This window comes from Lactuca sativa, chromosome 4, assembly GCF_002870075.4.
Source record: "Lactuca sativa cultivar Salinas chromosome 4, Lsat_Salinas_v11, whole genome shotgun sequence".
In the NCBI taxonomy this organism is placed as follows: Eukaryota; Viridiplantae; Streptophyta; class Magnoliopsida; order Asterales; family Asteraceae; genus Lactuca; species Lactuca sativa.
Genome location: NC_056626.2, coordinates 105,301,306 through 105,312,382, shown reverse-complemented (window position 1 = coordinate 105,312,382; position 11,077 = coordinate 105,301,306). Strand labels below are relative to the sequence as shown.

At 29.7% G+C, this 11,077-nt stretch overlaps 1 non-coding gene across 1 annotated transcript; it reads left to right on the top strand.

Moving 5' to 3' along the window:
* Window positions 1–8,040: 8,040 nt before the first annotated feature.
* On the top strand, window positions 8,041–8,148 carry LOC111886271 (U6 spliceosomal RNA). Its single transcript, XR_002848383.1, has one exon. It is a non-coding gene; the product is annotated as a U6 spliceosomal RNA (small nuclear RNA).
* Window positions 8,149–11,077: the final 2,929 nt, after the last annotated feature.

Genomic DNA, 11,077 nt, shown 5'->3' with positions numbered 1-11,077 from the left:
TAATATGTATGTGTTTTTCTTCTAGATCTAGGGTTCTAACCCCTTTTCTCCAAGTTTGAGTGAATGGATTCCTTAAATTTGGCAACTTTATGGATCCTTAAGGTCCCATTATAGTTCCTTGTTCCAGATCTGGATCAATAGAGAGTTTTGATACCATGCTTAAGGTTTTGACCTTATTTTCTCCATTTTTGTGACCTAGATTGGGGAAGACATCCATTGGACATACATGTCTATAAATTAACAATTTTTATGACCCACTGGGTGTGAGAAAGCTTTCTAGAAAGTATAGATGTGTAGCTTGAAGGATTAAGAGCTTAATGCATTAAGTTGGTCAAATCAGTTCCAACGACGTAGTGGTTTATCCACCATGATGTGGCGATAGGTGGTCTTCGCGAATGTTCTTACGTGAGGTCACCACGGTGTGGCAAATGCTTGACCATGACATGGTGGCCGGCTGACGAATTTTTAACCGTTGATTGTTGACTTTTTGACTAAGTTAACTTTTACCAACTTGAGAGTTTTTGGGATGTAAATTAAGGAATGGTCCATTTTTTTGTATAGGTGACTCATAGTACCAATTCTTTGATTTGTGTGAGCTATATTATTATCTGCTAGACTGCAAGGTGAGTTTTCTCATTATACTTTGTACTACAGTATGTATCTTTATGTGAAGGATGTTGGTATAGTGTAGTGATCTGTTAGATTGGTAGATCTATTATGTTTACCTGTGTTTTTTGTTAAATGTTTGTTTGCTTATGTCGACATATTATGGTTGTGTTGAGGCGGTCCTGCTTTGTGTTGTAGGCCAAGATACCCAGGCGGTCTAGGTGTACTATAGGCCTTGTGAGGTAGTTCAGTAGACTATAGGCTCATGTGTGCATGCATTGCATGTATACTGTTGTGTGGGGTATTTTGGGGGAAATCACCAAGCTTTGACTTATATTTGTGAATTTAAATGTTTCAGGTACTTCAGAGGATCGGGGAAGGCGAATGTGTGATCGTACACATCATCCTGTTGATTTTTACTTGAAAGATCTTATTGATACTTTGATTTTTATGATTATGTTTTGAAACAATGGTTTTGATACTTGATGGTTTTTATGAAAATGTCTTTTGGAAATGAAAAAAGTTTACTATGGTTTTTGGGACGTTACACCAACAACTCTAAAGGCAAAAGGAAGTACAAAGGAAAGGATGATAAGTCTTCCAACAACAAGTCTAAATTGGTGTGTTGGAAATGTAACAAACTTGGTCATTTCAATAAGGAATGTCATCTTTGTAATATGAAAAAGGATGTTGGTCGAAGTGGATCTAAGGATCTAGAAAAGCAAAAAATGTAAGAATTCTTATTTACTACAAAATTTAAATTATGTTCAAAATGGCGTTTCTGTAATTTCTAAGGCATTTTATGTGAAAGATGATTATGTTACTTTGTGGGTTGATTCCATTGCAACAAGTCGTGTTTGCAAGGATCTTAGTTGGATTAAAAACCAAATGAAGTTGGATCTATTATAAAGGTGGGAAATATCGCAACTAAACCAATCAAGGGATTAGGATTTGGTTTACTTAATTTTACTTCTAGAAAATATTTGCCTTTAGACAACGTGTTGTATGCACCAGGGATTCAAAAGAATTTCTTATCTGAAATAGTGTTAAATAAGTGTGGCTACAAAAAAAAGTGTTGGAAAGTGATAAGTATATCTTTTCAAGATATTGTACTTTTGTTGGATTTGGTTATGTATGTAATGGTATGATTAGTCCTAATATTAATTATCCTTCTTATGATAATTCGATTTCCATGACTTCATCTAGTATCAAAAATAACTTAAACAAATCAAATTTATTGGATTCTATACTAGGACATGTTCATTATAAAATATTAAAAGATATGTCTAAAACGAGTCTAATACCGACTTTTGAAATGAATAATGAAAGTGTAAAGTTGCATGTTAACTAAGATCACTAGACAATCTTTTAAGGATGTTAACAAAGAAAGAAAAGTGTTGGAACTCACTGATAGCAACTTATGTGATTTTCATGCAATGCCTTCTCTCGGAAACAAAAAGTAGGTTATTACTTTTATTAATGATGCATCCAAATATTATTAAGTCTATTTGTTGCATTCAAAAGATGAAGCTTTTCATAAATTTAAAATTTTTAAACAACAACTAGAGCTACATAAAAATGAATTGATAAAAGTTTTGCATACTAACAGAGGTGGTAGGTATACTAATCTAGTTTATTTTGAATCTACCGGAATAATACATCAAACCATGGCTCCTTATACACCACAACAAAATGGTGTGGTTGAAAGGAAGAATATAGAAGAAATGTCAACCGGTAACCGTATCTGGAAACAACGGCTTGCTCTGACCAAGACTCTGCTTTTTTCTCTGTCCATGGAGCGTATGAATTTCCTAGAATGACTTTAAAGGAAATTGTTAATTTCATGTTATCCTATTCTTAGTTGAGTGAAAAATTTTAGGGTGAGGCTACGTTGATAGCATGTTATATATTGGAATAGAACTCCAAACAAAAGGAGCAAGGATACCTCTTATGAGCTTGGGTATAAAAAGGTATCAAATTTGAGTTATCTCAAAGTTTAGGGTTCTAGAGCAGTAGTAAGGCTCATTAAAACCAAAAGCAAAAACCTTGGGTGAGAAAGGTATAAATTGTATCTTCATTGGGTATGATGAGCATTCCAAAGCATATAGATTCTATCTTATAGAATGTATGATGAGCATTCCAAAGCATATAGATTCTATCTTATAGAATCTAATGACCCTATGTCTGTGAACACTATTACAAAGTCAATAGACGCTATCTTTGATGTAGATAGATTTACATCTATACATAGACAAAGGGACATGATTCATCAATCTTGTAGCAAGAATACAACTCAAGCTGAAGATGTTTCTGGTGGTACAAGTTTTGTACCTGAACCTAAGAAGAGCACTAGAGCTAGATAAGCTAAGTCTTTTGGATCTGATTTTCAATTATATTTAGTTGAAGAAACAAGGAATAGCAGTGTGTCTCATTATGAATATTTTTTATTATTGAATAGGATCCAAAGAATTTTAGTGAAGCGGTGACATCTACAGATGTTGCTTTTTGGAAAGAAGCAATCCAGGATGAGATTAATTCTATCATGCATAATAATACTTGGGTATTGGCTCCTTTACCTCCTAGATGCAGAGCATTAGGATGTAAATGGATTCTTAAAATAAATATGAAAATGGATGGCACCATAGATAAGTACAAAGCTAGATTGGTTATCCAAGGCTTTAGGAAAAAAGAAGGCATTGACTTCCTTAATACTTATGCTCATGTTGCTAGGATTTCTAATATTAGATTACTGTTAGCTCTTGCAGTTATACAGAATCTTGTAATTCAACAAATATATGTAAAGACTGCATTATTGAATGGTGAATTGGATGAGGAGATTTACATGAAACAACCTGAATGGTTTGTGATGCCTGGAAATGAAAACAAGGTGTGCGAGTTGAAGAAATCATTGTAGGATTTATGCTGCAAATGCCATTATATACACTCTTGTTTTGCTTTAGTCCTAATTTTTATTTTTGTTACTCATATGCCATTATATTTTCGAAAAATTTTCATTTTTGGGTTAGTGGCCGGTCACCAACAAGTCATGATGACGTGTCGGTTTGTTGGCATGATTTTTTCTCGGTTTGTGGTTAGCCACAATATTTACATCTGAGTTTGTGTTTAGCCCCAATATTTTTTGTTCTCTACTTGCCATTATTTTTTAAAAAAACAATTCATTTTATTCCTTGGCAAATCACAAATATGTATTTTAAAACGTAAAACATTAAAATGAAAATGAGGAAAGGCATTGAAGGAAAGAGGTGGAACTACGACTTCTCCTTGAGGGGCAGAGCATGATAGCTAGCAAGCCAATGGCTCTCTCTTTTGTAATATCGGTGTTTTCTGTATTTAATGCATATATGTATTTTAAAATAAAGGAAAAAGACCTAGTGTAAGTCGAGCCAATTAAAATTGTTAATTCATTTGTCTTTCATCTAAGAAACAATTTTCTATTTCTAATGACAAATTTGTTACGAAACTAAAAAATGAGATGTCAGTTCGTAAAACTTTAAGGGTTAAATTCAAGAAATAGCATTGAAAGTTTTTTCCCCTTGTTATAGCTTTGTGCATTCATATTTTCTTATTACAATATGTAACTTTTAAGTTGATTTCTAATAGAGCATTGTAATCTAATAAATATACTTATTATAACAATAGGTAACCTATTGATTCACATTATGATGGCTTGACACAACGTAATAGGTTTTTATACGATAACAACGAGAGCATTTGACTCATCGGCTAATACGCAACACCCCTCAAGGATAAGTCAGGAGTTTGACTCTTGCCATGAGTGCCACTTTCGGTTTCATTTTAAGCTATTACGTTTTAAAATGTCTATTGGTGACTGGACAATGGCTAAAATGAAAAGATTAATGGCAAATGAGGAATAAAAATATGTTAGGGCTTAACGCAAACTTAGACATAAATATTATGGCTAAATGCCAACCGAGAAAATTCATGCAAGTCAACATGACATGTCATCATAACTTGTTTGTGGCTGGCAAAGAACCCAAAAATGAAAAGTTTTTGAAAATATAACGGTATATGAGAAATAAAAACAAATATTATGGCTAAAACAGAACAAGACTATATATATATATATATATATATATATATATATATATATATATATATATATATATATATATATATATATATATAAAAGAAAAAAATATGTGATAACAATAAGGGTGTGATAAAAAACCAAAACCAAATAACGAAACTGAACCAAATGACATTTGGTGTATTTGGTTCAGATTATTTAGTTTATGCTTAATATATAAGGAAAAAGAGTGGGATAGCAATAAGAGTGTGATAAAAAAAACAAAACTAAATAACAAAACTAAACCAAATGATATTTGGTTTATTTGGTTTAGGTTATTTAATTTTGTTTAATTAACCTAATAAAGATAATTTATTCCATTTGATTTTTATTAAATTTTTATTGTTTTTGTTAAAACAAAAAAAAACCCAAATAACCAATTTAACACACACAAACACACACACACACACACACACACACATATATATATATATATATATATATATATATATATATATATATATATATATAATAAAAATCAAACGGAATAAATTATCTTTATTAGGTTAATTAAACAAAATTAACCAAAAACCAAATAATCAATTTAACACACACACACACACACATACATATATATATATATATATATATATATATATATATATATATATATATATATATATATGTTATATATATATATATATATATATATATATATACAAAATAGTTACTAAGATTTTCATAAGTTATTAATTACTAATTATTAACCATTATAAATTTATAATTGTTTTATATTTTATTTTAAAAAGTTGAAACAAATTTATCAAATATCAATTAAATTTTTATTGTTTTTGTTAAACCAAAAAAAACCCAAATAACCAATTTAATATATATATATATATATATATATATATATATATATATATATATATATATATATATATATACTAATAAAAGAGTAGTCCTTTTGCCAAGACATCTTAATTAATATAATGCCACTTGTCAATCTATTAGGTTTCCCTTTTAAATTTATTAGACCTCCTAATTAATGTGATGTTATTTGTCAATGTATTTATTCTCCATTTTCAATTTTAAATTTTATATTATTGTTTTCATTAACTCACAAATAAAAAATGTCTAATATATATTAAAAATTAATGTTATATATTTATTTGAATCAACGATTATAATTTCACATAACTAATAAAAATATCTCGTAATTAATAATTTATTTAAAATAATTAATTAATAATTTTGAAGTTTTATTATAAAAAATTAATTAATTTTATACCCAGGGTCTCCACAGGTTATATATATATATATATATATATATATATATATATATATATATATATATATATATATATAATAGTTACTAAGATTTTCATAAGTTATTAATTATTAATTATTAACCGTTATAAATGTATAATTGTTTTATATTTTATTTTAATAAGTTGAAACAAATTTATCAAATGTCAATTAATCTTCATACATTTCTTTCATCTTCATTTATGATTAATACTATGTTAACATTTCTTTATAACTTGTGTGTATCGACTTTTCGTTACAATACAACATAAAACATGTTATATATTAATGTATTTTATTTATTTGCTTAGAATTTAGGTGTAATTTTTTTTTTCGTTTTAATTGGTAAACTGAACCGAATAAATCGTTACTGAAACCAATTAAACCGAATGTTATTCTATTTGGTTATTGACGATATGGTTAGATTTTTAAAAAGAAAAATAAAAAAAATAAAGCCCGATAAAATCAAACTAATTTAATCGAAAATCGAAAATAAAACCGAACAACATCCATAAATAGCAAGCTATAAAGAGAGTTACTCAATGTTTTAAAAACCGGTTTGAACCGGCCGGTCGAACCGGTTGGTCCGGGAACCGATAGAGGGAGCGGTTCAACTATCACCGATTTTACATTGATTTCTGAACCGGATTAAACCGGCCGGTTTTTAGAAATACCCAATTGAACCGGTCAAAATAAACCGGTTAAACCTAATAAAACCACATGAAAAAGAACCATTTACATAATAAACTTTGGTGATTTTTAAATCTATTTAGTTTTTTCTAAATAAAAACATATCGTAAATTTTATAAATTTTTTTTGATATGTTTGTATTCATCTAAAACTCTCTTTTGTTTCGGTATTATATTTTATGTTCTTTTTGACGTATATGGATTGATGTAAAACACTAAAACTTATGGTTATATGTTATTTTAATGTTATTTGAATTTATCTACAACTTATTTTTATATGTATTTTTAATGTTTGAACTTGTAAAATCAAATTCATAATTTATATATGTATGTATGTGTAGGAAAATAGAAAAAAAAAAACTTGATAAATATAGAAACCGGTTCACCCGGCGGTCGAACCGATTGAACCGGGAACCGGTCACCATAGCGGTTCAACTAAAAAACCGGTTTTTAAAACATTAGAGTTACCCATGGTTTTCTTTGGTTTTGACTTTTGACCCTACATAAAGTCAAGAAATATAATAATCGACTAAAATAATGGGAATCAATTAATATCTTCTTTCGTTTTCAAAGGTTATCTCTTACTATTGAATGGAAATAAGAGGACCACGCAAATAGCCGACCATATCATGTCGTTATAGTTTCAATTTTTTTCATCGAAACCGTGACGATATTATGAAATTACAGATCACAATTATAAACGTTTTTGTATCCCAAATATCTGTACTACCTGAGATGCTTAAGCTTCGTCACAATTATAGTGAATTTAATAGAGCGCAAAACCCTTGTACGCACATATACCAATGGAATATATTCATGTATTAATTTTGCTTTTTAGGGTTTTGAAGATTTCCAAGTTGTCCACTTGATGCATCTTTTTTTTTTTTCTTTTTCTTCACATAGATTTCGTTTTTGTTTATTCGGAGTAAAAAGCAGGCGGGTCATTTAATTAAATAAATGTTCAATAGATTGCGGCATTTTAGTTTATTTGGAGTAAAAAGTTAGTGGGTCATTTAATTAAGGGATAATGATTTAGGAGGATAATAAGGTTTTCAGTTTGTCTGTATCAGGTCACTAAGATTTTTTTGTACGTATTAGACCAACATGGTTGTTATTACCGTTTAGAAATAGTCATTTTACCGGTTAAAACCGGTAAAATGACTATTTCTAAACGGTAATAACAACCATGTTGGTCTAATACGCACAAAAAAAAACCTTAGTGACCTGATACGGACAAACTGGAAACCTTATTACCCTCCTAAGTCATTAACCCTAATTTTAAGACATTGAGAATATATGACCATCAACAGTAAATTACTTCGTTTAGAACTCGCGTCGTCCCATATAACCTGCTACTCCTCTATATGGCGAAGCTCTTCATCTATAGTCGTCCATTTGGGGACATCCGATAAAATTGGAACGATACAAAGAAGATTAGCATGGCCCCTGCGCAAGGATGACACACACAAATCGAGAAATGGTCCAAAAAAAATTTTAACCCTTCGTCGTCTTCTCTGGAACCCTAATTCCCTTTTCAAATGCTAATAGAGTTCAATTGTAATTCTTACTTTTCAGTAGTTCATCTACTGAAGTCATGATCAGACAACATATGGATTATATGGTCAAATTGATCTTCTTATTGATGTCTTCAACCATTTATGGCAAGTAAAGGTGATCTTTCCTTTTATAGAGTCTCCTTTAAGTTTTTTACTTTTCCTGTCATTACATTCATGCTTTATAAACTTCCGTTTATGTGTTGTATATAGTATGTATGTGTTTGTTTATGTGCTGATTTTTTTATTCATTTTGCAACTTCAGTTTCTTAGTTCATGTTGTGGTTTTGCTTTTCATTAAATAATTGATAATAGACATCCTCTGCAAGTCCCTGTTGGTTTTACATTTTCATTCGTTATCAAATGTAGACATTGATGAGAGGTATCAAAGTGCGATTGTTTTTCTACATATGGATGTGTTCATGTAAACATTTAAATGAAAAAAAAAAAGAAATTATTGATAAAATGTTGCATATTTATGTAATGAAGATCATCAATCATATGAGTTTTCGGACTTAGAAGTTCTAGAAGGGTTGTGAGATAAGTTTAAATGGAAGCAACTATTTTCAGTCAAACAAATCAGTCACATTAATTAGTAAGCATGTTTTCTAAATAATTAGGGTTAATGACTTAGGAGGGTAATAAGGTTTACAGTTTGTCCGTATTAGGTCACTAAGGTTCTTTTTTGTGCGTATTAGACCAATATGATTGTTATTACTGTTTAGAAATAGTCATTTTTACCGGTTAAAACCGGTAAAATGACTATTTCTAAACGGTAATAACAACCATATTGGTCTAATACGCACAAAAAAAACCTTAGTGACCAAATTCGGACAAACTGGAAACCTTATTACCATCCTAAGTCATTAACTATTTAATTAAGTGCTCAATGGATTGCAGCATAACATTCTATTAATTATATATTATTTTACCAATAAAACTCTAGATTTTGTTAACTTTTTATTAAACAATAGTTTAATGGATTATTATATCAGATTAAATAAATATGATGTTATTTTTTTGAAATATTTTTAAGATTTATATATTTTTCTATTGTTTATAATAAAAAAATATAAACTAAATTATTAAATATAAAATAAAATCAAATGTAAATAAAAAATAATAATATATGGTTTGTTTATTGCAAAAAAATCAAATGTTATTTTTAATATAAATTGTTATATTTAATTGAGAAAGAAAAGATAAATAAAAAACAATTCTCATTACACGATGGAATGCATTAAACTCAACTTACAATGCTAACTTTATTTCATTCAACCTTATATCAGTATTTTTGGCTCGTAAAACCCTCCATGAAACCCCATTTTTGGCTCATTAAACCCTCCATGAAACCCCAATTGATGATAGCCTAAAACATCACTTAATTATACGATTAATACTATTTAACATAAATTTTATTGAGAAATTGAGTAATCTAATCATTTTAAACGACTATTTTAACAAAAATAACTAATTTTTTTTTTTAGTAAAATGACCACTTGCTCCGGAACATAGCATTATGAAGTTGTGGTCTCCGTTCCGGAGTATATATATATATATATATATATATATATATATATATATATATATATATATATATATATATATATATATATATATGTGTGTGTGTGTGTGTGTGTGTGTGTGTTTATTTGAATGCAAACGCTTAGATACTTACCTTCAACCAACTAATTCGTAATTATCTCTTATAAAACCACTTCAAAATGAGTTTCTCAGAGAGTCAACACGAAAAAGCTTTAACAACTTGTCTATTTACCTTCATAACCTTAGGCGAACTAACCCGCATACTTACACTCATATCAAAACTAATTTAATGGATCATTTCGAAGCCTTTGGCTATTGGATGGGTGGTATATTTGTTTTTTGCACTTTTCTATTGTTTCTTTAAAATACATAATGTTTCTACATTTATATTAATTCGTTTTTGTTCCCAAAAATAATACAAGTCCATATATTCATAGGTTGTTTCTTGTCTATCGTCTTTATAGGTAATGTCCCTCTTAGATGGGAGTACCTGAAAACAATGTTTGTAACGGTTGTTATCGACGGGAACAAGCAGACCCTCCTTATAGTATTTTGTATGGTCATGGAAAACAATCTCTACTGTTGTACTTGGTTCCTTATGAGGTTAAGAAAAACTCTGAAACAGGGTAAGGAAGTATCGTTCATAACAAATATGGACGATGTCGTCAGTTCTTGCATAGAGCATGTATTTCGTTACTCTTATCATGGATATACTTCTAAAAGTGTGTTCAAGTATATGCATACAAGAGGCGTCTCTGGCAGAACATTACAACCTTTGTTTTGGATGACATCCAGCTCATATATTATGTCTGATTTAGAAGAAAACTTTCGGCGGCTAACCTGTGATGCTCGTGAAATGCTTGCCAACATCGATCATGCGAAATGGGCAAGAGCCTATTTCCCTAACATCCATTAGAATGTAGTCAACATTGATGTTTCCCAAAAAAAATGTGTTATCGATAAATCAATGCAATGTACCGATACTAATGATTATCGAGGCACTTCGTGACTACATTCAACGGTCTTTCGATGAACGTAGATTAATGGCAAGAAAAATACCGAGTGAAATATTAAATTAATTTAAATACTTGTACAAGAACCTTATTTGATCATATTTACTTTTCAGCGAGCTTGACTATCGTAGCCACCCTGTATGTTGAAATGGTGCTTCATAAAAGCATACAAAATTATGTTCGGTGGCAAGCAACAAAGATTCCATCAGAGATCTCGTCTCCGCTCCTGTCCAACATTTATAGAGCTTTTCATTCTAAAAAAAGTTGTGTTGTTGATCTGAATCGTCATACATATTCATGTGGGAAATGCCGCAG